The sequence below is a fragment of the Anabrus simplex genome, chromosome 1 (assembly GCF_040414725.1).
Source record: "Anabrus simplex isolate iqAnaSimp1 chromosome 1, ASM4041472v1, whole genome shotgun sequence".
In the NCBI taxonomy this organism is placed as follows: Eukaryota; Metazoa; Arthropoda; class Insecta; order Orthoptera; family Tettigoniidae; genus Anabrus; species Anabrus simplex.
In genome coordinates this window covers 1,138,518,343-1,138,536,832 of record NC_090265.1, presented here as the reverse complement: position 1 = coordinate 1,138,536,832, position 18,490 = coordinate 1,138,518,343, and positions in this window count along the sequence as shown.

Genomic DNA, 18,490 nt, shown 5'->3' with positions numbered 1-18,490 from the left:
CCTACTGTCGACGCGATTGAGGAGAGCGGAGGGGAATGTGGATGCGTATTAGAATCTCTCTTAATCTAGGGCATGAATTCGAGGGCTTTTCAAGAGAAGAGTAATATAATTTTCGGTAGCAGACCAATGCTTGATTTATCGGGTGTAAAAACTAAAACGAAACGTTGTGTTCGACACTTTAATACAGAGCAGTATGGAAAAATAGGCTGGTTATGTGGTTGTCAAAAACCATCAAAACTCTACTGTTAGCCTTGCGTTCTATTTTCAAATTAAATGGGGTGTGGAACAGTGTAGGCTTCAGTGATATGAATCACTTGCTTAAAGCATCCCAGCGTTATCAGCAATTACAAACACATATCCGAGCTGAAATTCTGTTACCAACATTCGGAACGACCAGAATAGATTTGCAACTCGATCAGCAGCGTAAACTGGATACAATAAAACATAACGAGCTGGTAAAGCAGAATAGAAATGTGATTCAACGACTGTTTGACGTTGTAATGTATCTTGCAAGACAAGAACTTCCTTTCAGAGCGCATGCAGAAGATAAAAGTTCCTTAAATCGTGGAAATTATATAGGACTCATAACATTGCTGAGCAAGTATGACGACACACTGGCAAATCATTTGCAGAAAGCAACGGTGTTCACAGGTCTTTCACATCAAATACAAAATGATTTAATTGACGGAGTAGCCAGTGTGCTATTGATCGAAATAAAGAAAGAAATATCAGTCACCATTATTATTGATGAAACTACTGATATTTCTGCCCATTCGCAACTTTCAACTGTTGTTAGGTTCACGTCTGCTGATGGAGAAGTACAGGAGCGATTTCTTGGATTTACCGACGTAAGCGCCGATCTTACAGATCACGTGTTCCACATAATGGACGAGTGGTTCTAAACTAGTCGCTCAATGTTACGATGATGCCGCAGTGATGTCAGGAGACCTCAGTGGTTTACAGAAAAGAGTGAAAGACAAATACCCCGACGCTATATTCATACATTGTTTTGCTCACAGACTGAACCTTGTTCTTAGACAACTTCTAATATAAAGGGATGTAAAATATTCTTCATGACTGAGTAGCTTGGCCTCTTTCTTTTCTAATTCAACGAAGAGAACTGCATTAGATAAAGAAGTCAAGAGATGATTTTCTAAAGTGTGTCTAACACGATGGAATTACGAATTACAACGGAAGACTTGTTGAAACAGTTCGTGAACAAAAAAGAAGAATTAGTTCAGTTGTTCGAGAATATCACTGATAATCCAGGGCAATGGGATAGTCAAGCGTATCACGAAGCTCTAGGTTTTAACAGCGTTCTCTCAGAATTCCAGTTCAATTTCATTTTATTAGTTTTCAGCGACATATATTGCTTAACCGATTCTCTCTTTGAAATTCTTCAAACGAAAGCACTGGATGTAAATTTCTGTATTGCCAAAGTAGGGGAAACAAAAAGTATCATTCAGGGAAAGAAAAATGAATTTGAAAGAGTATGGAACAAATGTCAAGTGAGCTACGATCTGCCAAAGAGGAGGCTACGTCAAAATGAAACCTGCGACATAAATTCACACTACCGTCGCATATATTGCGAGATATATGACAATATACATACCTAACTAGAAGTTCGGTTCCAAGCACTCGAGAAATGAACATTTTTACAGCTGGTTGATCAAACGAACACGAAGAAAAGTTTTCCCGAAGCAACATTCTGTTCTTTGAAACAAAGTTACGGTCAGCGTTTTGACGTCGTCCGTCTCAGAAGCGAGCTCACGTAGCTTATTCCTCCGATGAGTATCTTACGATGGTAGTTTTAAACTTTAGTTTTATTAAAAAGTAGTGGATTGTCATCTTCTGCCTTTTCAGAACTGTTTTAAGTTATGTGCGTTGATTTCAACTATCCCAGTGTCCAGTGCTAGTGCCGAACGTTCATTTTCGGCACTTCGGAGAATCCTCACGTACTGCAGAAACACACAGGGACAACAGACTCTCGAACTTGTCTCTACTGTCGATTGAGAAGACGTTACTAAAATTGAAGTCATCGAAGAATGAAGAAGAATTCTACAGCATTGTCATAGAAGAATTCGTCAAGAAGGAGAGGCGGGTGGAATTAACATTAAAATAGCACAAGATAATGCGAGTTGTTATATTTATTTTGCTTTTCTTAGCTGATGATATCTGCATCCTTTACTGTAAAAGCCACGCGCCGCCACTGCTCTTAAGTAATGAAATCTAATTCCAAACATTTATTATAAATGACGAAATCTCAATTACAATTTCTTTCTGACAAATGAACTGGCTCGCTTGCCGAAAACACAAGTGGCGTACTATGTGTAAAGAAGACCCCTCCGCGCTATCTCTTGCAAAAAACATACACGTTATCTTGAACTGTATCAAATGAAACCTCGTCTCATTGACAACTCGCGTGAAATACAATTCTTAACCAACACAGAATATGCGAAAAGATTTAATTTAAAACGTCACTTGATATGTTCCTATCCATCATGGTCCTACGGCTTCACGTGGGATCCTAACTATGGAAACTTGGGAAAACAATAAATATAGGAAATAAACGTACGGAAATGATACTTCGCTGCTCTTCTTTTTCTTCTTCTTCTTCTTCTTCACAGTACCATATCAGGTCCCCCTGACATTGGCGATCTCTGTGGCGAATACTGTACGATCTCTTGCTAGGTGAAAAAGTCTTTCAACACTGAATTCCAGTCCATTCTTTGATGTTTCCAAGTCATGGTGTTCGCCTCCTCCCGACACCTCTTCGAACCTGTGTTTTGCCTTGTAGAATCGGCTGTAAGATGAGGTAACGGTCATTTCTAAGGATGTGGCCAAGTTAAGAGTTCTTCCGGTGTTTTAATGTTTGAACGAGTTCCCGATTTTCTCTTGCCCTTCTGAGTACTTCTTGGTTCGTTAGTCGTGCAACCCACGAAATTCTGAGCATCCTACGGTGGATCCACATTTCAAAGGCTCCCAAGAGTTTCACTGATATGTTCTTGAGAGTCCATGTTTCCACACCATATAGCAAGGCTGACCATATATTGCACTTGACAATCCTCTGTCTTTTAAATTTAAGTAGTCATTGCAAAAGAAAGATTGCATGTTTATAAATATTCTTCGTACTATTGCTATCCTCTGTTTCACTTCTTTCTCAGGATCAAGTTGTTCAGTGAAAATGGCACCCAGATATTTAAAAGTGGTTACTCTCTCAATCTGTCGGTTGTTTGGTTGTAAGATTGCCTCAGCATTGGCACGTCTGCTGAAGATCGTGAACTTGGTCTAGTTTACATTTATTTTTAGTCCCATGTCCTCACTTACTGCACTAATATTGGTGATGGAAAACGCTTTCGGTCGAGACTCTCGAGACTCGCGAGAATCTCGAGACCGATCCTCCTGAAGTGCACGCTGTGCGACGTACCAGTAACTTTGACTGTAGACTTGATAGTATATAATTGGAAGTTATTGCGCGAAATAACGTTCTCATATAAAAACGTGTGAGCCAATACATTTTTCAAAAGCCTGGAAAAGTACTGCATGTTCAACTATGAACCCCTTAATACCATTAACTAAAGTGAAAACAGAATGTCATTATCTTAAACTGTTCACAATTTATTTGGGGTGGACATCTTAGCTGAATAATCCTGCATAATTTGTGAATAACTGTAGGTAGGATGTACACCTACTCTGGATACTAGAGGCGTGCATTATTCGAACTTGAGACGGGGAAGATGTACTTTGTTATATATGCAACCCCCATTACACATGAGTGGAACGTGTAATGTAAAACGCCCGACTTTGCTCCAATTCTTTCAGCAGATGTGATGGGTAACGCTCTCGAGACCGATTCTCGTTTGCTGCGAGCTGTGCGACGTCCCAGTTACTACGATTGTAAGCTTGATAGTTATCATCAGCAGTTTTCATATAGAAACGTGTGATAACAAATTTTTTCAAAAGCCTAGGAAAGCACTGCATGTTGAAATATGAGCTCCTTATCATTAACGAAAGTGAATACAGAATGCCAGTATCTTAAATTGTTCACGAGTTATGTCAGGTGGACTTCTTAGATGAATAACCCGTACAATTTGTTAATAACTGTTATCAGAATGTAAACCTACCTGGGTGCCTCACAATCGTTGTCGGCAGGGTAGCTTCTTGTGATTCAGACAGGGCCGGAGGTGTTCTGTGATTATTCCTCTTCATTTATATTATGTGTTTTTAAGTGTCGGATCATCCCAGAACTATATCTGCCGACGTATTTTACTTCTTTTGAATAAACAACACAGCGGGCTGTGCTATGTGGCATCTCTTCAAAATAACCGGCATCCACGACTTACGTTGCATTTCGGACATCGTCTTCAAGTTGTCGTGTACAACTAGACACAATTACATATTGCACTGTCATATACCGAAGCACATAATAATAATAATAATAATTATTATTATTATTATTATTAACAAATACATCGCAAATGGGAAATATCCCGGTGGCAATGGTCACTGACAGTAGTGTAATAATAGCCAGCATACTGATGTGGGCAAGTTTTCCTTCGTAAACAGGACCACAAGGGATTGGAATAAATTACCTGCAGCAGTATTTGATAGATTCTCTTCTGGTATCATATCGCTTAAGAAGATGATTAGCGCTAGTGTAAAGTGGAAAGTAAAAGCTGTAAACGACGACACTGAATTGGTGATTTTCAGCTGGATTTAGAGTGTTAAACTAGTAGTATTTCTTCTAATATTTTCTCTCCATGGAATTGCTTGTTGTACTCTTGTTGTTGTAGTTGTTGGGTAGTTATGTTTTAACTTTGATATCACCTGTAGTGTTAAGCTAGTAGTAAGTTCAACCTATACTATTGTAAGCCATAGTGTTAAGTAATAGGAATGCGAAAGATGTGTGTGAATTTGTGTATAATGATGCTGAATTTCGGTAGTCAAACTTCTTGTCATATTTCCTTTCGTTGTTGTTGTCGTTATAGTTGTAGGGTAATGATGGTTTAAGTTCACTTTATTATCACTTGTAATGTTAAGCTAGTAGAAAGCTCAACCTATTGTAAGCGATAGTGTTATACACTGGAAATATTGAATTTGTGTATGATGATGCTGGATTTAGAATGTTAAACTAGTAGTACTTCTTGTAGTATTTCCTTTCCATGGAACTGCTTGTTGTACTCTTGTTGTTGTTGGGTAATTATGCTAACTTTACATATGACGCGAATACTCCGTAACATTTAAGGAATCATTTCCTTAGTCACCAAAATATCAGTAAATAAAAGCAGTGGTCAAAATATGATATTGAATGTGATAACGATAACCTGATAACCTGTCGAAAGATTTGGAGCAAACTCAAGCATTTTAGACTACACATTCCACTCATGCGTAATGATGGTTGCATAGACAGCAGGGCGCATCTTGCCTCGTCTTGTGTTCGAATAATGCACGCCTCTAGTATCCAGGTCGGTATACCTACAGTAGCCGTCAGTTTCTGTACTTAGCCTATTCATTCGTGTATTTACTATACCACTGCATACAATGCCAGAATGTGTAACCTTTATACTTATGTTATACTGCGTCAAAATAGACTTGGATAGAAATGAGAGAAATAAACGCCCTAGTCGCTTAGTGACACGTATTTACGAAATAGATTAGGTCCGTGTTTGGCTATTCGCATACTCGGCACAAACAACATTCAGCTCCAACTATCTGTAGGCCTACGACACGCTGCTCGCCGCACAACGCTCTCTCGAAATTTCTCGCGAGAAATAGTGCCTGCGCTAGTCTCGAGAAATCCCGAGAAATCTCGAGACCTCGTCTCAGACTGCCCATCACTAACTAATATTATTGACGAGGAGTTGGAGGTCTTCAAGATTGTCACACACGATGACTGTATCATCCACATATCTTATGTTTTTAATTATGCCACCATTTACTTTTATTCCATATTGGTGATTTTCTAAAGCTGTTTTGAAAATTTTGTCCGAGTAAAGGTTGAATAACAATGGAGATAAAACACAATCTTGTCTATCTTCTCTTTAGATGGCTATCTCGTTTGCAGTTTGATTTCCGATTCGGACAATGGCCTTTTGTCTCCAGTAAAGATTTTCAATAATGCAGATATCTTTGCTGTCAACTCCTACATCTTTAAGTCTTCTAAAAGTTTTGGATGTTGTACTCTAGACATTCGTTTTACAACCATCAAATCTACTACTGTACAGTCCGGCTCCATGGCTAAATGGTTAGCGTGCTGGCGTTTCGTCACAGGGGTCCCGCGTTCGATTCCCGGCAGGGTCGGGAATTTTAACCATCATTGGTTAATTTCGCCTTGCCGCTTTAATACTTTTGGCCTGGGAGGGTGTATGTGTTGTCTTAGTCATAATTTCATTCTCATCACGAGGGGAAGGTCGCCTACGGGAGTCAAATCGAAAGACCTGCTCCTGCTGAGCAGAACATGTCCTTGGACACTCCTGGCACTAAAAAGCCATACGCCATTTCATTACTACTGCACATTTCACACGCTAGTTTTGCGTCTCTACCGATTGTCTAAAAAATATAAAATGACCTTTCGTCGTATTCCTGTCGACATTCTCGCGAAATAAAAAGGGTGACCAAAGTGCGTCACAAGTACGCAAATAAAATGGTGACATAATGAAATAAACAAATGCATTTTACGAAAGATAGTTTACATACCCGGAAGTCGTACGTGGCCTTGCATCCTTACAGGCTCACCAGCCTCTCTCAATCTCTTATCTCGACAGATAGTGACTTTACAAAATATACTCTTCTCTTCATCAGGATTCCTGTCTTGGGTAAAAATGTTCATTTTAATTTATATCATTCATCTGAAAATACGACATAATTTAAAAAAATGCCCTTCACACGTTTTCTTCCTCGCGAACGGAACACGTTCGTCAAATCACCAATCCGCACACGCAATAAAGTAAAACAATGACTTTTTCTAATTCAACTGCAGGATTTCGGCATTATAATGACCGTCAGTCGCTGGGATATATACCGATACCTACATGAAGGTTCGAAATTTCGGAATGCCGGTAATTTGTCTTCTAATCTATCTCCACTGGAGATGACGTTATATAGCCACCTTTGCCAAAACTACCTTCCCTTCTGGGGACTTAGTCGTCCCAACAAGTTTAAATGTTAGTCTGAACGATGCTCAGGGGAGTATTTCACCTCAAAACCTGGCCAAAATTATTTAGGGGTTTCATTTATAATAATAAGCAATAAAAACTGATTTAGTGTAATTAGTTAGTACATTGTTCATATATAACACAAGAAACCAGACCATCAAATACATATTTAGTACTTGTACACACCTGTAATATTGATAAATACTGTATTAATATATAATTCATGACGAGTTTAGAGATATGAAACAATTATATACAAAGTGTATCTGGCATTCTCTCCGAATTATTTTCATATCATCTATATATATAAAATAAGAGTTTTGTCTGTACATTGCTCAGAATTTGAAAAGAATGGTATTTCTGTATCCGTCAAGTCCATAGTAACAAGAAAATGTACTTTTTACTTTTCCGTAATTTCTGTCTGTCTGTCTGTATGTATGTATGTATGTATGTATGTATGTATGTATGTACACGCATCACGAGAAAACGGCTGAAGATAATTTAATGAAAATCGGTATGTAAAGTCGGGGGATGAGCCGCTACAATCTAGGCTGTAAATAATTTTATTCACGCTGAGTGAAATGGTAGTTTAGGGGAAGGCCTTAAATTTAATTATCGAATATTTATATTATTAGCGGTCGTATCGATAAATACTATATAACTAAAGTTATATAGAATTCAATTTCCAGTTATATATGTCTTATACATTTTTACCGTACCGACTCTGATAACACAGATATTAATGAATTTGTATTTTTGTTGCTAAGTCCATATCAACGCCGAGCCACGAGAAAATGGGTTAATAGAATTTAATGAAAACTGCTATATAGAGTCGGGGATAAGAAACTACAGTCTAGGCAGTAAATAATTTCTTTTTTGCTAGGGGCTTAACGTCGCACCGACACAGATAGGCCTTATGGCGACGATGGGATAGGAAAGGCCTAGGAGTTGGAAGGAAGCGGCCGTGGCCTTAATTAAGGTACAGCCCCAGCATTTGCCTGGTGTGAAAATGGGAAACCACGGAAAACCATCTTCAGGGCTGCCGATAGTGGGATTCGAACCTACTATCTCCCGGATGTAAGCTCACAGCCGCGCGCCTCTACGCGCACGGCCAACTCGCCCGGTAGTAAATAATTTTATTTTCCCCGAGATGAAATGGTAGTTTAGGGGAAGGCGCCTAAAATTTAATTTTAAATACCGGTACCTATGTTATTGGTGCTATAGAAAAGTACGGTACTACATAACAAAAGTTATAGACAATACAATTTCTGATTATTTATGTTTCATTCAGTTTTACTGTACCGACTATGATAAGAGTGGTATTTCAGAAGACCTACAATATCCAAAGCGCTTAACACTGATCAACAATTACTTTACATTGACCATTGTTTGTTGTGATGTTCTTCGTTTCTTATGGTGCCGCTCAACTCCGATAGATGGGATTACTACTGCGTACCGAGTATAACAGCCTGACTGAACATTGGCGGGAAATAGCATGCCATTCCTCTGGTCCATACATTTTCTGATACTGCAGGAACATAACACACTGGTTCATCATAGCATTCACCAGTATCCAGTAATCGGGAGATAGTGGGTTCGAGCCCCACTGCCGGCAGCCCTGAAAATGGTTTTCCGTGCTTTCCCATTTTCACACCAGGCAAATGCCGGGACTGTACCTTAATTAAGGCCACGGCCGCTTCCTTCCACTTCCTAGGCCTTTCCTAACCCATCGTCGCCATAAGACATCTGTGTCGGTACGACGTAAAGCAAATAGCAAAAAAGAAAAAAATTAAAAATAGCATCATAGCATTCGAGCTATTCAATCCCTACTCTGAGGCACTGATTGGAATGAGCAGTGTGCATATTTAACGGAATAATGACAGAGGAGTGCTCACGGCAGTCTGCGACCTGGTTGTTCCAGCTCTGGAACTTTGGCCTGTTAGATCGGCACCGTAGTACTGTTCGTTGAAAGTGAGAAAGTGTGCGGGTTTTCATTTGATCGAGTATTTTATATGATAACATTGCTTTCAATCGCTAAATTCCTACTGACGTTTTTGTAATGACCTATGTTGAATTCAGTTAGGAAAACTACCAAGTCAGTCTTTCTGAGAATCCCGTAGCGAAGTACGGGTACATTAGCTAGTTTCATATAACAAGAGCCTCCGTGGCTCAGACGGCAGCGCGTCGGCCTCTCACCGCTGGATACCGAAGTTCAAATCCCGGTCACTCCATGTGAGATTTGTGCTGGACAAAGTGGATGCGAGACAGGTTTTTCTCCGGGTACTCCGGTCATCTTTCATTCCACCAACACCGTCTATTATCATTTCGTAGCATTTATCAGTCATTAATATCACCTTGGGATTGGTAACCCCATTGTAAAAATAGCCTATATGGTTCATTCATTACATCCCTGACCCGATCAAAGACTGGAAAACAGGTTGTAGGTTTTCATTTTCATTTCATATAACAAATAATTACAAATTATTCATAATCATTAATAATAAACTATAGGAGTTTTCATAATTTACGAAAATAAGCACACATACTTATATACAGTATCTTCTTCGAATCGGTCTAGTGCCATTTTGTATGAAAAATGACTGTAGAAATGTACCTAATCAGACTCATCACTATCGGTTTCTTCTGTCTCTTCACTGTTTTCCTGTGTTGGAAGTACGTTAGGTGTTTCTGGAAGTAAGAGCTCTAAGGCTTCCGATGTAAAGGGTTTGCTTTTCTTTTGTCGTCTTTGTCTATTACTGCTCAGCAATGGATCTGATGTTAACAAAAGTCTATTCAATATATCTTTGTTACCCTGAACTCGGAAGAACTTCCTGGAAAATTGTAGCCTACATAGGCGAAAATGTCTATTTCTTGCTTCGGCTGTCTCTTCTGATAGTTGACCAATGGGCAATATTGCATGTTCTATTACTGTGGCAGCGTGTCTCAGAATGTTATGTACTGTGGCTGTCATTGGTGCCACCCATACTATTTTACATACAGTTTTGCGGTTTCTTTTGAGTAATTCGCGAATTTCTTTACATCAGTTCTGTATCCACTCGAAAAAGTCTCCAAAATAACCTTAAATTCCAGTATGAGATTTCCTGTCATTCTGGAAGCGGTATCAGGATCGGCAAAGAATCTCCTTGAGGTGTTCCCATCATTACTGTTGCCAAATGCTACTTTAGGAACATCAACCAAGAGGCCCATTTCTTCTTTCAAACCTGCTTGAATACCTTTCTTTGTGTCTATTATAACTGCTTTGTCTGCATTCGTCCTTGCTTGCTACTTTTGAATAGGGATTTTGTAATACAAATGCGTGAAGAATTGATAGTCCAAATTTGGGAGTTTTGGTGTTTTCAGTGCGTTGTTCCTTCCTTAAATTATTAAAACCTTTGGTGGTATCTCCACATATATAACACTTCATTGTGGAAGATGTACTTGTCACAGCATTGCATACGTTTGCGTCTACCATAGCGAGCACAAGTGTATATTTTATGTGAAGTAAAACACAACGTGCTGAAGGTATTTTAGTCTTCCTCAGATTTCTTACTTGGTTTTCTATATCATTTATTTCTTCATTTTTTTACATGTATGTTGATTTGCTGATAAAGAGTAGGGATGTTTAGATCCCGATGAATCTGAGTGTTGGATTTGTACCAAGGGGAACGCGTCATGCGACGAAGGACCTTGTTTTGTAGAACTTGGAGTCGCAACTGTGGTGACATGGGAATATAAGACCAGGCCTCGCACCCGTACAAAATGATGGGTCGGATACACATGAGATAAAGGGGTCGCTTGATCCCTTCGCTCAGGTGTTTGTTGTAGAGGAGTGGTGCAAGTGCAGCCACTCGGGCGTACGCACGTTGCAAGGCCTGGTCTATATTCCACCTCCAAGTGAGGTTCTTATCAAGAGTCAACCCAAGGTACTTCACAGTGCGCGACCATGGTAACTGGCAGCGTTTGATTTTAAGAAGAGGAAGTCTCGGTTTCCTGTGTGTGAACAGTGCAGCTTGGCGGTTCGTCCGATTGACTTTTACTTTGTTCTTGGAACACCAGTATAAAAATTTATTGATCCAAGCTTGCAGTTTCGCAGTGGCTTCGCATGGTCGTCGCTGAGCGGAATAAACAGCAATGTTATCTGCGAACTTCTAGTCCGGGAACCTGTGGGAGTTAGTTCACGTATAGGGCGTAGAGGATTGGTGAGAGTGCTCCACCCTGAGGCACGCCCGCGAGGAGTTGCAGATGGGTGGAGTGCACGCCTTCACAGGAGACAAAAAATTGTCGTTTTCTGAGATAGGATTGAATAATTTTGACTAATTCGGAACCTTATAGCGGTCCAGGAGTTTGACGATTAGGTTGTCATGACAGACGGTGTCAAATGCCTTTTCAATGTCAAAAAAGACCACTGGCACGCTACGCCGTAAGTTGAACGATTTCGTAACATACTGAACCAAACGGAGGACAGCCAATGGGGCTGAGCGTTTGGTCCGAAATCTAAATTGTTCCAGTCGCAGTATGTTATGGGTGGTAAGGTAACCTTTGAGTCTGTTGAGAATAAGTCTCTCGAAAATTTTGGAAATGTGAGGGAGGAGGCTGATAGGTCTGTGGTTCTGTGGAAACAGCCTGTCTTTCCACGGTTTTGGAATGACTACCATCTTGGCAGTCTTCCAAGCCGAGAGGAAGTAACCCAGTGAAAGGCAGGCAGTGAAAATGGTAGCGAGAAATACTACCGCGCGGTAGGGGAGGGATTTGAGCTCTTTGACTGTAATCTTATCAGTCCCTGGAGACTTATTCTCGTTTAGCCGCTTGATGCACCTGCGGGAGGGCTACCTGTCGTTCAGTAGCGTCGTCATCGTCAGGCGTCTCGTGGGGTACACACTGACTCTCAACTGAGTCAGCGAAGGCCTCAGCTTTCTCCAGAGGGGAGAATACGAGTCTCCGACTGCCATGAATTGCACGTCGGGGTTCTCGGGTATGAGTCAGACTGCGAGTTGCCCGCCAGAATTCGCGATCTGAGTCATTTTCGGTGAGAGTTCGACGAAGTTCCTCCCATTTTTCAATCTTATGTTCCAGCATTCTTCTGCGGACGACCTTGGCTAGTTCCTTGTATTCAGCCCGGTCGGCTGGATCGCCATAAAGTTGCCATCTTTTCCGATACCGGTTTTTGATTTTGATCAAATCCTTGAGGAGGTGTGAAATATCTCCGTTGGTATGTGGACTCGGTGACGAACGTGAATTTTGTGCAGCGTACTGGATGTGTCGCCTGGCATTGAGGATCTTGCGAATAAGATGCTCAACAGCCCTGTCGACGTCATCCCTTCTGCGAGGTTCGAATGGGTGAAGATTTTTATCCACATGAAAACGAAACTTGCTATAGTCCAGGTTGTCGCAACGAAGTGTTCGAGTTGGCGCATTCAGGCGGTCCCATGTAAGTTTGAAAACGATGGGATTATGGTCAGAGTTGAGTTCAGAAGGGACTAAAAAATCTACAGTCCTGTTGTGAAATTTGGAAATCGTCACATCTATGACATCTGGCCGACCATTAGCCGCATATATGGTAGGCTCCGTTGGGGCACATACCAATATATCATCGTCTCTCACATATTCACTTAGAATTCTTCCCTCAGGATTGACTACCCTAGAGTTCCAGTCTGGATGCTTGGAATTGAGATCAAGTACTAGGGTGGGTACATGAGCAGGGTTGTCCCAAACGGCCTCCAAATCAGCAAGGTGGAGGGGGGCCGAAGGTGGGAGGTAGGCTGCAAATAGTCGATAGTGGTAGTTTCGATGTCGGAGTTGTATGTCCAGTGATTCTAGTACGGAGTGAGGGAGGGGGTCCAGCACGTGATGGGTAAGACTGGGCTTAACCAACACTGCCACACCCCCACACTTGGCTCCAGTTCTATATTTCCGGTAAACTGCCATATTTTTGATTTTGAAAGAGTTGTGCCCTTTCAGCCATGTTTCACCCAGTAGCATGATATCGATGTTATGGTCAGAGATAAAAGCTTCCAGCTCATACCTCTCACCGATAACACCTTGACAATTCCACGCACCAATCGTCAAGTCCATAAAGTCAGTCGCGTCTGTTTACGGGGCTGAGAAATACTGCATAGCAGCATTAATCAGCACCATTATCTTGTCAATTGTGCTAGTGCACGATCTCAGTTTAGTCGCTGTGTCCTTGGGCAAGGGCAGTAGTCTATTGAAATTGATCTGCTTAACCAGGTCGATTATGTCGGCTAAAAAGGAAGGGTCGGGGAGGGGGTGAGGTAGATCAATCAATACTGATCTGCATTTAGGACAGTCGCCCAGGTGGCAGATTCCCTATCTGTTGCTTTCCTAGCCTTTTCCGAAATGATTTCAAAGAAATTGGAAATTTATTGAACATCTCCCTTGGTAAGTTATCCCAATCCCTAACTCCCCTTCCTATAAATGAATATTTGCCCCAGTTTGTCCTCTTGAATTCCAACTTTATCTTCATATCATGATCTTCCCTACTTTTATAAACGCCATTCAAACCTATTCGTCTACTAATGTCATTCCACGCCATCTCTCCGCTGACAGCTCGGAACATACCACTTAGTCTAGCAGCTCTTCTTCTTTCTCTCAATTCTTCCCAACCCAAACATTGCAACATTTTTGTAACGCTACTCTTTTGTCGGAAATCACCCAGAACAAATCGAGCTGCTTTTCTTTGGATTTTTTCCAGTTCTTGAATCAGGTAATCCTGGTGAGGGTCCCATACACTGGAACCATACTCTAGTTGGGGTCTTACCAGAGACTTACATGCACTCTCCTTTACATCCTTACTACAACCCCTAAACACCCTCATAACCATGTGTAGAGATCGGTACCCTTTATTTACAATCCCATTTATGTGATTACCCCAGTGAAGATCTTTCCTTATATTAACACCTAGATACTTACAATGATCCCCAAAAGGAACTTTCACCCCATCAACGCAGTAATTAAAACTGAGAGGACTTTTCCTATTTGTGAAACTCACAACCTGACTTTTAGCCCCGTTTATCAACATACCATTGCCTGCTGTCCATCTCACAACATTTTCGAGGTCACATTGTAGTTGCTCACAATCTTGTAACTTATTTATCACTCTATAGAGAATAACATCATCCGCAAAAAGCCTTACCTCCGATTCCACTCCTTTACTCATATCATTTATATATATATATATATAAGAAAACATAAAGGTCCGATAACACTGCCCTGAGGAACTCCCCTCTCAACTATTACAGGGTCAGACAAAGCTTCACCTAATCTAACTCTCTGAGACATATTTTCTAGAAATATAGCGACCCATTCAGTCACTCTTTTGTCTAGTCCAATTGCACTCATTTTTGCCAGTAGTCTTCCATGATCCACCCTATCAAATGCTTTAGACATGTCAATCGCGATACAGTCCATTTGACCTCCAGAATCCAAGATATCTGCTATATCTTGCTGGAATCCTACAAGTTGAGCTTCAGTGGAATAACCTTTCCTAAAACCGAATTGCCTTCTATCGAACCAGTTATTAATTTCACAAACATATCTAATATAATCAGAAAGAATGCCTTCCCAAAGCTTACATACAATGCATGTCAAACTTACTGGCCTGTAATTTTCAGCTTTATGTCTATCACCCTTTCCTTTATACACAGGGGCTACTATAGCAATTCTCCATTCATTTGGTATAGCTCCTTCGACCAAACAATAATCAAATAAGTACTTCAGATATGGTACTACATTCCAACCCATTGTCTTTAGTATATCCCCAGAAATCTGATCAATTCCAGCCGCTTTTCTAGTTTTCAACTTTTGTATCTTATTGTAAATGTCATTGTTATCATATGTAAATTTTATTACTTCTTTGGCCTTAGTCTCTTCCTCTATCTCGACATTATCCTTGTAACCAACAATCTTTACATACTGCTGACTGAATACTTCTGCCTTTTGAAGATCCTCACATACACACTCCCCTTGTTCATTCATTATTCCTGGAATGTCCTTCTTGGAACCTGTTTCAGCCTTAAAATACCTATACATACCCTTCCATTTTTCACTAAAATTTGTATGACTGCCAATTATGCTTGCCATCATGTTATCCTTAGCTGCCTTCTTTGTTAGATTCAGTTTTCTAGTAAGTTCCTTCAATTTCTCCTTACTTCCACAGCCATTTCTAACTCTATTTCTTTCCAGTCTGCACCTCCTTCTTAGTCTCTTTATTTCTCTATTATAATAAGGTGGGTCTTTACCATTCCTTACCACCCTTAAAGGTACAAACCTGTTTTCGCATTCCTCAACAATTTCTTTAAACCCATCCCAGAGTCTGTTTACATTTTTATTTACCGTTTTCCACCGATCATAGTTACTTTTTAGAAACTGCCTCATGCCTGCTTTATCAGCCATGTGGTACTGCCTAACAGTCCTACTTTTAAGACCTTCCTTTCTATCGCATTTATTTTTAACTACCACAAAAACAGCTTCATGATCACTAATACCATCTATTACTTCAGTTTCGCTATAGAGCTCATCTGGTTTTATCAGCACCACATCCAGAATGAAAACTCCCCCTCCCACCTTTCCTATCCTATCTCTACGATACACACTCCAGTGCGGTGAGAAAATTTCTGCATCCATTATATCATTTCTTAGCCATGATTCAACTCCTATTACAATATCTGGTAAATATATATCTATTAAATTACTTAATTCTATTCCTTTCTTTACAATACTTCTACAGTTCAACACTAACAATTTTATGTCATCCCTACTTGATTTCCAGTTCCCTGTTCCCTTATCACCGCTCCCTAGGCCATCCCGCTTCCCTGAATGTACCTCCCTATTACCCTTCCAAACAAATTTCCTAACTTATACGTACCACTGCGGTTTAAATGAAGGCCATCCGAGCGCAGATCCCTATCTCCTACCCACCCATTAGGATCTAGAAATTTCACTCCCAGTTTCCCACATACCCACTCCATAGTCTCATTTAAATCCCCAATCACCCTCCAGTCAGTATCCCTCCTACACAGTATTCCACTAATAACAATCTCCGCTTTCTTAAACTTCACCCGTGCTGCATTTACCAGATCTCACACATCTCCAGCTATGTTGGTACTTATATCAGCTTGCCTTACGTTGTTGGTACCAACGTGAAACACTACCACCTTCTCCTTCCCCTCCTCCCTCTCTTCTACTTTCCTCAACATCTGCCTCAACCTAATTCCTGGATAACATTCTACCCTGGTTCCCTTTCCTCCACACACTTTCCCCACGTGTCTAACGATGGAATCCCCCATGACCAGAGCCTCAACCCTACCCACCTCATTTGATCCCCTCCCCTCCTGGTCAGCCCTATCTTTCCTGATAGCTACAGAAGCTACTTCCTCCTCCCTTTTCTCCTTCCCATGACCCTGTTCCACCTGTATTTTCCTATCATCTACTCTACATTTCCCTTTCCTACCTTTTCCCTTCCTCCTACTTCCATGCATCTCAGCAACAGTTCCCTGTCCCTCATCTTCCCTCTGTTGTTCTACCTGGAGTGACTCGTACCGATTTCGCACAGACACCTGTCCTGAATTCTGATCCTGAATAGAGCCCTTGGCCTGCAATCTCCTTCCCCTTAGAACATTAGACCACCTGTCTTCTACAACTCCTCCCTTTCCTTCCCCTCCCTCTTGTACACCTACTGTAACCTGTACATTGTTTGAGGGAGTCTTATCTTCCTTCCTGTCTTCTGTGAGAATCCTAATTATCTCCCTCAAACTTTCCAACTCCTCCCTCATACCCCTCAACGCCTCACCACACCCATAATAAGTACACTCGCGCTCCTTAGCCATTCTTTACGGGCGAAAAATTATAAATTAAAAAGTAAAGTAACTTATTTGTAAAAAAATAAATGAATGGAGGGATATATTGTCTGGGATAGTACACAACAATAAGGTAATTAATATACGACTACACTACAATACTACTTAGTCGTGCTCTATTTTTTTATATCCTACAACCCCTAACAGGATAAAAACTGCTGTTAATTACTGAATATCGAAAGTAATACACAAGAACTACACAATTCCAAACTGCAATTAAGCCTATCCTAATTTCAACAATATTTTAGTTTCTACGGATACCTCTACTACACCAGTACTACAAAAATATTTTACAATAATAAAATAAGCACACTAAATTCTAATAGGATATTACTCGTATACTACTGTACAGTACACTACAGTAATTTTTAAACTACTTTCAGACGTATCCTAATTACGATACCGGTACCGTCCCGTATGTCACTACTAAGCATAACAGAAATGAAATTTGCAAGAACTACTGTACTCAAAGATTACCAACGAAGCTAAATGCTTAGACAAATTATTATTAGTATTAGGGTCTAATAGATACACACGAAAAATAACACACGAATATAGCAGGCAAGATACGGCACTATCTAAATGTACCGTACTGTATCTATACTACAATGTATCTACACTACACTATACCGCGTTCGGTTAAATGCTTAAGTATCAAAAGAATTGCCGTACACGAAGAAAAACACGAATATAACTGGCAAGATACTATCTAATATATTATACATTATCTTCACTACAATTTTACTGAAATGTGGTTATGTGATTATTACAGCTGGTGGATTACTATTATTTTCCCTACTCCACGGGACGGAGAAAAAAAAGTGTCCTTAATTAGGCCTACTGAAAAATACGAGGTTGTCTACAATAATTTCTCAAATATTTCTGTCAAAACTACTACTACTGTTACTCCAGGGACTTGAACTGCAATTACTGGGATATATGAACTTTATTATTATTATTTATTATTATTATTTATTATTATTATTAGATGTTGAAGGGGTTGCTGAGTCGCCACCGACAGCGTTTGCAAAGGTCAGCTGGTCAGTTACCTGCTTAGAGGGTGGCAGAGCACTCTTTTCCAGGGCTTTAAGCTGTTCTGCAGTTCTCTTCTGCTCGATGGCTTGCTGAAAGAGCGCGCAACCACGCCAGGAGGTGGGGTGCTCGCCCTCGCTGTTCGCACACTTTGCAGGTGCCTCTGGAGCGAGGGGGCAAGCAGTATCAGGATGGTTTTCTCCGCATTTGACACAGCGCAGTGACATTCTACAATAGTTGGCTGTGTGACCCAGCCTTTGGCGTTTATGGTACTGAGATGGTCCTTCTCGTCCTCGGTAGGCCTCAATGGTCACCTTTGATCCACACAGGTAATAGATAGAATATACTGTTTTAGAAAATTCACTATTGGTAAGAGTTATACTCATCACACTGAGGGGTATAACTTTTCCAGAAGCATCACGTTTGGTG